This window comes from Mus caroli, chromosome 13 (assembly GCF_900094665.2).
Source record: "Mus caroli chromosome 13, CAROLI_EIJ_v1.1, whole genome shotgun sequence".
In the NCBI taxonomy this organism is placed as follows: Eukaryota; Metazoa; Chordata; class Mammalia; order Rodentia; family Muridae; genus Mus; species Mus caroli.
The window spans coordinates 108,345,073-108,358,800 of NC_034582.1; the positions used below are offsets into that span (position 1 = coordinate 108,345,073).

The 13,728-nt window shown below is 39.4% G+C and overlaps 1 non-coding gene across 1 annotated transcript; it reads left to right on the top strand.

Moving 5' to 3' along the window:
• Positions 1–11,823: 11,823 nt before the first annotated feature.
• LOC115029200 lies at positions 11,824–11,930 on the top strand. Its single transcript, XR_003834753.1, has one exon. It is a non-coding gene; the product is annotated as a U6 spliceosomal RNA (small nuclear RNA).
• Positions 11,931–13,728: the final 1,798 nt, after the last annotated feature.

Here is a 13,728-nt window from a genome sequence, read left to right on the forward strand (position 1 = left end):
AGAATTGTCATTAGGTCAACAACAGAAACTTAGGCCTTCCCTATGTGTGATGGACCCTATAGAAGGCAATCACACTGTGATCACCATCAGGAGGGGAAAGTTGGGATTTTTACCCCAAACTCTCCATCAACTCCTATTATTTTTTAAATTACCTTTGGCATATTTACTAGAAATTATGGAACTATCCGTTAGACATGCTTACAAAATGGGTATACATTAAGGTACCAAACTATTATAACACTGGCACAGTTTGCTTTTCAAATTGGCTATTTGTCAAATGGATTTAAAAAAAAACAAACCTAAAATAGCAAGTGTCATGAAGATTTGGGGAGTAGGAGGGTTCCTTTGCAAAGACGAAGCCTAACACCACAGAAGGTGCTCTCACCTAGAAGGTGTTGCAAGATTTGCTCCATAGTAAATAATTTAAAGTTTGTTCCACAATGAAAAAAAATCTAAGAAAAAAATTAAATGTGTTTTTTTTAAAGAAAAGTTTATGCTGAGCCTTCAAATACTTCTTTCAGCTTCATGATTTTTTTTTTTTCATTAAAATAATTCTTTGAAAAGTCTGTACCTGTAAATAATGAGTTCTGGTCACCCTTTACCTCTCCAACTCTGCTGAAACCTTGAACCCAGTTAGCTCCCCACCCCCATATGCATATGCTATATGTGTGACATACTGAGTTTAATTATGGTTGCTGCATAAACTTGGGCGGGGTCAGGTTTTACTGGAGATATGGCAACTTATCAATGGCTATACCACTGGGGAAAAAATTGTACCAGTTCCTCCAGTACTATTAACTGCCACATTTTTAAGGTATACAATCAAAATGTACCCTCATCTCACTCCTTGCCCACCCTAAGGATTTAGTGGTTGATAGCATGCCTAGATCTGCTTCTCTTTCTACAATGGATCCATAACATTTTATTTGTTTAATATATATGTATATATATATTTGGTTTTCACACTATCTATCTATCTCTCTATCTATTTTAGTCAGGGTTTCTTTGCATGGCCCTGGCTGTCCTGGAAGTTGCTCTGTAGACCAGGCTGGCCTCGAACTCAGAGATCCACTTGCCTCTGTCTCCCGAGTGCTGGGATTAAAGGCATGCGCCATCACCACCTGAGTAATAACTTTAACTTGTAAATTTTGTTTGTTTTGTTGCAGTGCTAGGGACCGAACTCAGGGCCTTTTCTTTGCTAGGCTGGTGCTCTAGCACTGAGCTACATCCCTAGCCCCAGAGTCTGTAACACTTTCCATGTTATCACCTTCACCTCTAAGCAACCAGGGAAGTGTCCAGGCAATGGTGCTTGCTAATAGGGAGAACCTACGAAGGTAAAGGGTGTGACTGACTGGTTTTTTAGGTTCTGCTGTGGACTGTGCTCCAACACTCTTTTCTTCTGAGGTGAAACTGAGCAGCAAGGTTGTTATTCTGCTGTGAATCTGCTGTCCATTAACATCTTTTCACTTATAACTGGAAACAGAAAATAACTGGCCTGCCCTCAATTCTAACATTGGCATGCTTTGTTTTAAGCCCATTATGTTATGCCGTCTAGATTCATTGATGTTGTTACACCTTGAAAATTCACGATTGTTCCCTCTATGACCAAACCAAGCCCCAGCAATGGAGAGTTCAGACTTCACCGTTAGCCAACCATTTGTTTTCTGTTATTGCGTAATGTTCTTGCGTGAGTGTTTTTTCACTTAAATAGGTGTTCCTCCCTCCCCATTTCCTGAACGTATTTGTGCCAGAAACCATGTCCAAAGGCATTTGAGCCACTGGTACAAAAGGAAAAAAAAATCTTTGGCTTTAGAATCCTGATGAGGGTAGTTTAGCTCTTGACACTGGATAAAGCTTCCCTTGACTGCTTGGCTGGCTTCACCATGAGTGACACACTATGCCGTTGAAGAGAGGCTGGGGCAGGGTGGTACCCTGGCAGGAATACTCCACTCGTGGCACTCTCTGACTCAGAATCAAAAGCAATGATGGTCAGAACCAGTTGAGTTTCTGTATCCCTTACTTTGAAATACAAGTCTGGGTGATTTTATTACACTGTGCATTTAGGCAGTTGTAGAATGATTTGCTCAGGTTGGCTTAGCTATTTCTTCTCTTATCAACTTCTACAAAGTTAAATAAAGTATATTCAAAATAATCTATGATATCAAGAAAATAAAGCATCAATATTCCTTAAGGCAGGACTAGGTCATCAAATACATCTGCAGGGAAATACCTTTTGTCTCTAAATTTTAAGAAAGTAGGTCAAGGGAAGGGAAGTTTATTTTTTGATCCTGAAATGACTGCTAAATAGTTTGTTTTACAAGTCATAATATGCTGTAATATTCTAAAATCTATATCAAGACAGTCAACCACTGATGTTTGCCCTCCAGCATTTGACATATAATCCACTCCAACATTCATCAAGTTACTTTAGTCCATCTGGAGGCCTCTTCTGACTTAAGGACTCAGAGATGTTTAAGTGTTGGGTCCTACCAAATAAATTCAGAAGCTACCCAGAAATACATGTGTGGGATAAACGTTCTAATTATATCAGACCCGGGAACATACGATAAGTAAAAAAATCAACAGAAAAAGACAATAAACACAGAAGTCTAGAATTGGGGGAAGTGAGGGGCGTTTTACAGGGCAAAAAAGAGCATAGGACACTTTAGAGAAGGACTCCATGACCCCCTCATGCCTGCATCTTTCACACACATGAATGAGGGTGCCAGATTCTGCTGCCAGCTCAAGTAGCCTGGCACCCTAGGGACACAGTTGCCCAGTGAAACGCTACCCAGGGCAGTTGTTCCTTAGCAGGAAACCCCTTCAATAGAGTTGTCCATTTGCATTCTCTCTCTCCTCTCAGATGACTGGATTTTCTCAAGATGGAGACATCAGTCGATGAGGTCTTGCCCTCAAGGCACCTTTCCTCATATTGTCTCAGAGAATAGTGACTCATTCTTTCCTTCACCCTAATCTGTGGTCACAGATGCTTTACTCATGTCACAAACTCCTGTGCCTTTCCTTGACAAACGTCACAGTGTTCTAATCCTGTGTTCTACTCTTTGCTCTCTCTCCCACTGAAGAATGAGCAGTAACTGTGACAGAACCTGAATGGTATCCCGTCTTGGAATTTCCTCTACTTAACTATTCCATCTATAATTTTCAAATTCATCCTCATTCAAGTTTTCAGAGCACAGGCCGAATTTGCTCTTTACCAGACTATCATCAGAATTGCCCCCAGTTCTTTCAAGAGTCCTCATCTTCCTCTCTATAGACCAGGTTTCTACTGCCCACATTTCTCTCAACATACTTGTTGTCCAAACATGCATACAATTGGCCCACTAAGCTCTGCTCACAGCATTCTTGGCTGTTTCCAGTTTAAAGTTTCAAACTCTTCCACAGGCTCCACACAATCCGATTCCAAAGCTTTAAGAAACACGTGATCTTGTTTATAACATGAATGGCGCCATTTCTCAAGACCAATTTTCTGTATTCCCCTTTCCCATTATTATGACAAAATTCTTGGCAAGAATCAACTTAAAGGAGCAATGATATGGTTGTAGTTAGAAGTGACAACATATAGTGGTAGGGACAATGTGGTGGCAGGAGTTAGAGGACTGTTGGTCACACTGTAGCCACAATGGAAGAGCAGGGAGCTGTGAACATTAGTGCTCAGGGAGCCCTGCCCACAGAATGGTACCACTCACCATCAATCCAATTTATGAAATCTGTCCAGACTTGTACACTGGACTCCAAGAAGATAATGCCAAGTTGCCAATCAATATAAGCCATCACAGGTTCCAATATTAAAATGTAATTGAGTGCTGTCCTCTCCCTTCCCTGTCTCAAATTTTTCTTTCATGCAAGCTTTACTGTGATGTGAAAGGAAACCGTAAATAAACAAAGGAAGAGCATGTGACTAAAATGGCAAGTTCTTGCAATAAGAGATACACAAAGTTCTTGAACCTTGTCAATCAAAATCAAGAAAAAAGGAAAAAAAGAAAAAGAAAACTTGGATTTTCCCTCCTCCTTTAGTCTTTTTTTTTTTTTTTTTTGGTTTTTTAAAAAAGGGTTTCTCTGTATAGCCCTGGCTGTCCTGGAACTCACTTTGTAGACCAGGCTGGCCTCGAACTCAGAAATCCGCCTGCCTCTGCCTCCCGAGTGCTGGGATTAAAGGCGTGCGCCACCACCCCCCGGCCCTCCTTTAGTCTTGACTCCCTCTCTTCCTTAGTTAAAACCTCCTCTTGACTAATGTGCTTCCCACGTCATCATTTCTTGTTACATTCTAAATTCTATTCTTCTACCCATGTATATCTGTAAATACCCACATTGACTAAGGAAGCCTCTCTTTACTGAAAATGAAGACCATCACAAGAAATGGCAACTGGCACATTGCAGAGACTGACAGATCATCGGGAAGCCATCCCCAAAGGTTGTATCTGCATCTTAACTCCTCTATATACGACTCAGGGAACATCTCAGAAAGAGGAGGAGAGAAAATTGTAAGAGCTAGAATACCAGGAAGTCTGCTGTGAAAGTCTCTCCAAGAAATGGCTGCATAAAAAAGACCAGAAAAATGGCAATATCAAAGAATCTTCTTCAACCTCCTATTCATGATTGTACCCTTGGCTATGTGGATAAACAGAAAACATCCTTTATAGCAGGACTCAGTATAGGTAGCTTTTATGTTTGCCTATATATGACCTCAGTTATTGTACTGTAATACCATTAACTACAGCACAAGTTTAAATACTGCAGGCTGCCTGAAGCATTCTAAAGATCTGCACATGTGAATAAGTCAAGAGGAAAACACTCATTTTCTTCTGCCCCCTTAGTTTTTATATGACTGACAAGCCCTATGGAGCTCTTCATCTGAGTCACAACTGAGAAAAAGCAACCATGATATGTTTACTAAAAGCCAAAATATGTTTAACTAACCTGGACATGATTATTTGGTATCTCACAAAAATGGACATTTAAATGCTTAGAAACAATGCCTGCAAAGCTAAAAGCAATATGTGCTTGGCACTTGACTTCATTCTGTTACTGGAACCTCAGAGCACGAGCTTAGTTGATCTCAACTATTGTGAACTTCTATCCAATACATGTCAATCAGAGAGATGACCAGTGGTGAAGTACAAAAAGAGGAGACTCAGTTATCCAGACCTGACATGATTACTTTCAGGCTCCACGGAGCAAAGGCAACAGGCATGAGTTGGGGATTTCTATTAACTGGGGAATTTTCACAGCTGACACTGAAGGCAAGCTTGGTCAAGCTTGACCTGGTTGATCATTATCTCAAGACTGGTTCTGCCAAATTCCAGAAGGCAGAGATCCTCCACTGCTTGAGGGTCCCTTTCGTTGTCCTGGGGTAATTGAGCTGTTCTGCCTGATCTCATCAATGGGCTTTTTTCCCCCATTAGGGCTACTTCAGTCCCTTGTTATAAACATGCTTATCAGCCAAACTTACCACTCCTAGTGTACAAACCTGAGGACATGACAAAGGAATGGTTGACCGGAAGGTCTTTTATTACAGGTATGAGGGAGAATACAGCCAGAGGCATCTGAAAGAATCCAGAGCAGGAAGAGAGCGTAGTAAGTTGAACATGGCTTGCAGATAATCTATGGGTGTGTGTGGGGGCAAGAGAGGAAGACTAAAGGGAGAGAGAGAAGAGAGACAGAGACAGAGAGAGAGAGAGAGAGAGAGAGAGAGAGAGAGAGAGAGAGAGAGAGGATGAGACTATGGCAGAAGTGTGAAGTATCAGGTTTATATGGGAAAGAGAGAAGCTGGAGGAAGGAATCCCAGGAGCTGGAGAAGTTTAGTGTTAAAAGAGCTGAGAAGAGTTGAGAAGCGACAGGAAGTGCAGGAGGTTGGAGACCAGCATACACTTTGGTGTGCTAATGGGGATCCCAGCCTAACTTTCAAGTTACTTACAAAAGAGGTGACTGGAAGCAGGAGCTGAGAGTCAAAGGAACAAGGGAGGTATTTGGGCCAGTGTTGAATCCCTCCTTCAAGAACTGGATATTTATGTGACTCTTTCATAAAACCTTCTAGCTCATTTTTATTATCCTTTCCTTAGCCTAGTCAAGAATCTCCTGCTGACTTCACCTGGCCAGGCTCCCTGGTCCTTGGGATCATTTTTGAAGTAATTCACATGAGATCTACAGAGTGTAAGAGTGTAGATGACAGGTAAGATTACAAGGTAACAAGAAACACCCCAAAATGTGGCTCTGTATGTTTAGATAGAGTTTTAATTAGCAGCCATACTTTGATGTAGCTGCTGGACTTCTGATACTCCTGCTCTGTCTCCTATGAGTTCTGCAGTTGTTTACTTCCATATCCAGAGGCCTTATACTGTTTTCTAGGAAATATCTGGAACAGATAACTTCCTGAAGGGTGCTTTTCAGTCTAGGTAATTGACAGGCCCATTTGGATTATCTCTTAAAGGAGGGGAAAAATGGTATGTCTTTGTTTTTCATCTGAAAGGCTCCAGCTAGATAGTAATATTATAATCTTCCTGGCCATTCAGAAAGTTCTATCTCCACCCTAGGCCTGAGGTATGAGCTCAGACTCCATTTTTTTTGACCAGCAATCAGGTAACCTTGCAAACTATTGGAGTTATTAGAAAAAAAATGAATAAAACTATTAAAACAGGTTTCACGAATAATTGAAACTATTTACAAAGAAATTTTATTTGTTTGTTTGTTTTGAGACAAGTTTCACAATGTAGCCCTGGCTGGCCTGGAACTTTCTATGTAAACTAAGCTGGACTCCAACTCATGGAGATTCACCAGTCTCTTATCTTCCTACTGCTGGGATTAAAGCTATCTGCCACCACATACAACAAAGAAACATTCTTTAAAGTTTTAAAATTCTAACAAAAATGCAATGAATAAACATAGGGAATGATGTTTTACTAAATATGGAATATTAAAAAATATAATAATAGAAATTAAAAAGTCGAAAGTTTGAGGCTTGAGAGATGGCTTGGTGGTTAAGAGCTCAGTACCCATATCAGACAGCCCAATGTCTTCTGTAACTCCAGGTCCATGGGATCTGACATCTCTGGCTCATAGAGCACCTGGATGTGCTTGTGTAGATACATACACCTCCAAATCTTCAAAAACTGGAAGTTGAAAGGTGTAGTATCTACAAAGAAATAAAACACTACAAGGGAACCTCAACAACATTTGAATTATCAGAAGAAAAGAATTAGTCAGTTGCAAATAGACCAACAAAGATTATTCGGTGTGTGGAAGAGAAAAGAGAGAAGAAGCAATCAAGAAATAAAGGAAGAAAGGAAAAGAAAGTGACAGTATTAACATATGTGATGAGAATCACAGAAGAGGGGAGAGAAAATTAAAACAGGAAAGTATGCTTGAAGAAATACAATCTGAAAACCTCACTAAATAGGATGAAAAGTATTAAAATTCTTATTTTATGTGAAAACCAAAGAGATCCACATCTTAACTCACAGTCAACTGTCCAAGGTCAAAAAGGAGGGGACATAATAAATTAACAGTTACACTCCTGCTACATAAGAAGCCCCTAAGATGAAGAAAAGATTTCTCATGAGACTCCATGGTGGTCAGAATAGAACAGATCACCCAACCTTCTAAAAAAGAAAGACTTTTAATCAAGTGAAACAAGATAATCTAGGAGTGGGGTTGAGAAATTCAGATGTTCTTAGGACTTAGTAAATTCTGAAAGAAACTATTGCTAGTCTCCTTGTTCTATAAAGAATGCTAAAGAAACCCTCCACTCTGAAAAGACATTTGGCAGTAACTCAAATTTACATTAAAGAATAAAGAACATCAATAAAGAGTTCCACATTCATGAGTGTGAAAGACGATAAAGCCTGTTTTTATTTACAAATCTTATCGGATTCAAGAGACAACATATGGCATAGGATCAGTGGACACATCTGTAATGTCAGAATTTATGAAACAGAAGTATTACATAATGGAGACCAGAATGCTCTAAAGAGCCAGTTCTGATCTATTTACTGAGGCCATGTCGAAAAACAAACAAAACAAAGACCAAAAAGGTAAGCAGCAATTATACTGGATAATAATTATAAACCTATCAATGTGCATAAATTAATACAATTTGTATGACAGTAATGGTGTGAAAGAGGGGATGGAAATAGTGAAATTTCCATTTCACTAAAGCCAATGAGCATTTGAGCAAAGGTGTTATATAATACTAAAACTCACTCAATTTTTCAAGAGAAATATTAAAAGAATAGATTTAAAAGCATGTAAAAGTAGACACAAAGCAAATACTATAGCATATTATAAACTATAAGACATGAAGCTATAATGTAGGAATAGAGGAATTTTCTTAAAGCATCTACAATATTAACTCAAATGAATCATAAACATAAACATAAGAACAACACTAGAAGATGGTTACTGGAAACATGGTAGTAAATCCTCACTGGTTTGGATTAGTTAAGAGTTTCTTAGATTCAATGCCAGGAGCACAAGTGATAAAGCAAATACAAACGCTCTTTAGTAAAATTTGGAAAGTTATACTTCAAAATCTATCACCAAAAATGTTAAGCAAACAACAAAGCAAATGCATGCTACACTAGGGGAGAAAAATGTTTGCAGAGCACTAATCTCTAAGTGTCTAGTAATAATCTTTACTTTATAGTCCCAGAGTTTAAAAAATATCATTTAAATATTAAAGCTATAAACATGAATTTTTACAAAGAGAAGACAATTATCAAAAAGCATGTGCAAATATGTTAAGATTCTATAATTCTCTATTGTGAATAACTACCACTTCATGTCCATCAAGCACGCTTATGAGACAGTAACAAGAATAGGCAAGGGTGTAGAAAAATTACCACACATACACACTTTTTAGATTTCTTTTATTTATGTGTTTTACGTATATTGGAACTTTGCATGTAATGTCAGAAGACAGCATCAGACAGTTGTGACCTGCCCTATGGATGCTGGGTATTAAACTCTGGAGCAATGATTGCTCTTCATCATTGAGCCATCTCTATGGTCCCATAGATTCTAAATAGTACAACCAGTTTAGAAAAGTCTCCTAGTTTCTCAAAGTTCCACATAAAGCTCACATTCTATTTTCATACAATCAATTAATTCCACTCTTAGTATATACTCAGAAGAACTGAATATGTTCTGCCATACAAAGTCACATCAGTACTATGCACAAGGATGGAACATTGCAAACAATGCCTATATGCACCAGTAGATGAATGGGAAAACATGGTATAGTGATATAATGTACTGATATTCAACCGTGAAAAGAAATAACATTCTATCATATGTTTCAGCATGAGAGAACTCTAGAAACACTAAGAGTGAAAAAGCTATGTGTACAGGACAGGCCATGCATCTTTTCACTCCATGTACATCATTAGGGAACTCTAAAAAGAAAGAAAGTGAGGCTAGAGACATAGCTCAGATGGTGAAGTCTTGCTGCTCAAGCATAAGGACTGAATTTGTATCCCAGGCCTCCCTGTGAAAGGTCAAGAGCAGCAGGACATACCTAAAATCCCAGCCCTGAGAAGTGGAAACTGGAAGGTCCCAGTCTAGATAAATCAGTGAACTGCAGGTTCAGTGGGAGACAATCAGTAAAGGACTAAATACTCAGAAATACAAAGGGAGACATGACAGCAGGAAGTGAGGAAATTCAAAGAATCATTAGGTCTTACTTCAGCAGCCTGTACTCTACACAACTGGAAAATCTTAGTGAAATGGAGGATTTTCTAGACAGATACCACTTACCGAGGTTAAATCAAGATCAGGTAAACTATTTAAACGTCTTATAACCCATAAAGGAATAGAGTAGTCATTAAAAGTCTTCCAACTCCCATCCCCCCAAAAGCCCAGGATCAGATGGTTTTAGTCCAGAATTCTACCAGACTTTCAAAGAGCTGTTCCACAAAATAGAAAGAAAACTGCCAAACACATTCTATGAAGCCATAGTCATCCTGATATCTAAACCACACAAAGACTCAACAAAGAAAGAGAACTTCAAAACAATTTCTTTTATGAACATTGGTACAAAAATACTCTATAAAATATGCACAAACTTAATTCATGAACACATCAAAAACATTATCCATTGTGTGTAGGCTTTACCCTACAGATGCAGGGATGATGGTTCAATATACAAAACCATATAAACAAACTAAAAAAAAAGAAACCACATAATCATCTCATTAGATGATGAAAAAGCCTTTGACAAAATCCAACACCCCTTCATGTTAAAAGTGTTATAGAGATCAGAAATACTAGCCACATACCTCAACATAATCAAAACAATATACAGTAAGCCAATAGCCAACATCAAGCTAAATGGGGAGAAACTTAAGTCAATTCCACTAAAATCAGGAACAAAACAATACTGCCCGTTTTTTCCTCTCTCTATTCAATATAGTACTTGAAGTTCTAACCAGAGCAATAAGACAACTGAAGAAGATCAACGGGATATAAATCTGAAAAGAGAGAAGACAATGTATTGCTGTTTGTGGATATAACAGTATACATAAGTGACCCAAAAAGTTCTACCAGAGAACTCCTACAGCTGATAAACACTTTCAGCAAAGTGGCTGGATACAAAATTAATTTAAAGAAATCACTATCCCTTGTTTATACAAATGATAAACTGGCAGAGAAAGAAGTTAGGGGAACCATGTCCTTTACAATAGCCATGAAGAATATAAAATACTGTGGTGTAAATTAACCCAAACAAGTGAAAGATCTATATGACAAGATCTTCAAGACCTTAAAAAAAAAAGAAAAGAAATTGAAGAAGATCTCAGAAGATGGCAAGATCTCCCATGCTCATTGATGGGCAGGAGGAACAGCATAGTGAGAATAACCCTCTTACAATCCACAGATTCAGGGCCATCCACATCAAAAGTTCAACACAATTATTTTTCATCCTCGAAACTGCAATTCTCAACTTCATATAGAAAAAAAACAAAAACAAACAAACAAACACAAACACACACATACACACACACACACCAAAACAGGATAGCCAAAAAATCCTGAACAATAAAAAAACATAAGGAAGAATCACTATCTCTGACCCCAAGCTGTCCTACAGAGCAAAAGTAATAAAAACTGCATGACACTGGTACAGAAAGAGACATGTTGATCAATGAAATTGAATCAAAGACCCAGAAATAAGCCCTCATACACCTCTGGACACTCGATCTTTGATAAAGAAGCGAAAACCATACAACAGATAAAAGAAAGCATCCTCAACAAATGGTGCTGGTCTAACTGGATGTCTTCATGTACTAGAATGAAATAGATCCATATTTGTACGCAATGCAAGTCCAAGGGGATCAAGGACCTCAAAATAAAATCAAATACACTAAATCTCATAGAAAAGACAGTGGGAGTTAGCCTTGAACGCACTGGTCCAGGACAATTTCCTGAACAGAACACCAGTAGCTCAGGCTCTAAGATCAACAATTGATAAATGGGACCTCATGAAACTGCAAAGCTTCTGTAAGGCAAAGGGCATTGTCAATAGGACAAAATGGCAGCCTACAGGCTGGGAAAGGATCTTCACCAACTCTACATCTAACAGAGGGCTAATATCCAAACCTTATAAAGAACTTAAGACGTTAGGCAACAACAAAATAACCCAATTTAAAAATAGGGCACAGAGCTAAACAGATAATTCTTAACAGAGGAATCTTGAATGGCCAAGAAACACTTGAAGAAATGTTCAACATCCGAAGTCGTTTGAGAAATGGAAATTAAAATAACTCTGAAATTCCATCTTACACCTATCATAGTGGCTAAGATCAAAAACTCAAATTGCTCATTTTGGCAGCACATATACTACAACTGGAACAGTTCAGAGGAGAGTAGCACAGCCGTCTCTCAAGGATGACATGCAAATTTATGAAGCATTAGAAAAAATAAACTCAAGTGACAGTACATGTGTCAAGGGTGTGGATGTGGAGAAAGAGGAACACTCCCCCATTGCTGGTGGGATTACAAACTTGTACATCTGCTTTGGAAACAAATTTGGCTAGAGGTAGAACTATTTGAGGTAGAACTATTCCTGGTTTTCTAAGAAACCAGGAATAGTTCTACCTTAAGACCCAGCTATACCACTCCTGGGCATATACTCAAAAGATATTCCATCATCCCTCAAAGACGATTGTTCAACTATATTCCCAGCAGCAATACACATAATAGTCAGAAACCGGAAACAACCTAGATGTCACTCAACTGAAGAATGGACAAAGAAAATGTGGTCCATCTACACAGTGCAATACTATTTAGCTATTAAAAACAAAGGCATCATGAATTTGGCAGGCAAAAATGGAACTTGAGAATATCATCCCTAGTGAGATAACCCAGAACCAAAAGGACTTACATAGTATTTACTTACTAATCAGTGGATATTAGCCATATACAGGATACCCATACTACATTCCACAGACCCAAAGAAGCTAAACTAGATGGAAGTCACAAGTGAGGATGCTTGAATCTCAGTTAGAAGAGGGAATAAAATAGCCATAAGAAGCATATGGAAGAAGGGAACTGGATAGGAGAGGGGATGGGGAAGGGAATGGGGGATGAGGTGCTTAGGACCAGATGTGGGGTGGGACAGGAGGGATGGCCAGATGGCTATGAGAATGAATGGAAATCTGTAACTGACAAGGTTGGGGAGGTAAAGGGTATCTCCAGGAATAGACAGAGACCTGGTGTGATGGTTTGTATATGCTTAGCTCAGGGAGTGGCACTGTTAGGAGGTGTGGTATATCACACCTCCAACCTGGGATAAGGGGCAGGGGGTATTCAAGAATCAATGGGTGTGACCTTAGCTGTGACTCACAACTTTAGGGATATGGAACCTGCAAAGGCCACCTCCTGTAGCCAGGCAGGAACCTCAAGGGAGTGACAAGGACACAGGCTGACCCACAAAACTTTCAACTTAAAATTCATCCAGTTACAAGAAATGCAGGGACGCGGGGATAGAGCAGAGACTGAGAGAACAGCCAACCAATAACGGGGACAATTTGAGACCCCGACAGTGGATGGAGCTCAAGGACTCTTATGGAAGAATAGGAGGAAGATTGTGGGCCCCATAGGGGTTAGGAACTCCACAGGAAGGATAACAGTCAACTAACCTGGACCCTTAGGGCTCTCAGAGACTGAACTACCAACCAAAGAACAAATATGGGCTGGGCCAAGACCTCCTCTAACATATGTAACAGATGTGCAGCTCGGTCTTCTTATGGGTCCTGAACAACTGGAGAGGTTGCTATCCTAAAAGCTGGTGCCTATATGTGGGATATATTCTTCTAGTTGGGCTGCCTTCTCTGGCATCAGTGGGAGAGAATGCGTCTAGCCCTGCAGAGACTTGAAGTGCCAGGGTTGGGGGATATTCAGAGAGGCCCCCACTTGCTCAGAGGAGAAGGGGAAGGGGAGTGGAGGGAAAGGATTGTAGCTGGGTGTGACTAGGAGGGGGCCAGTGAGCTGGATGTAAAGTGAATATGTTAAAACAAAAACAAAAACAACTCCACCACCACCACCACCACCAATAACAACAACAACAACAACAACAACAACAACAAACCCAGACTAAATGGAAAAACAAAGGGGGTGGAGAGCAAATGAAGAAGACACTGGATGTTGGTATCTGGTCTACATCCATCATAGCCAGATACATCTCACACACACACACACACACACACACACACACACACA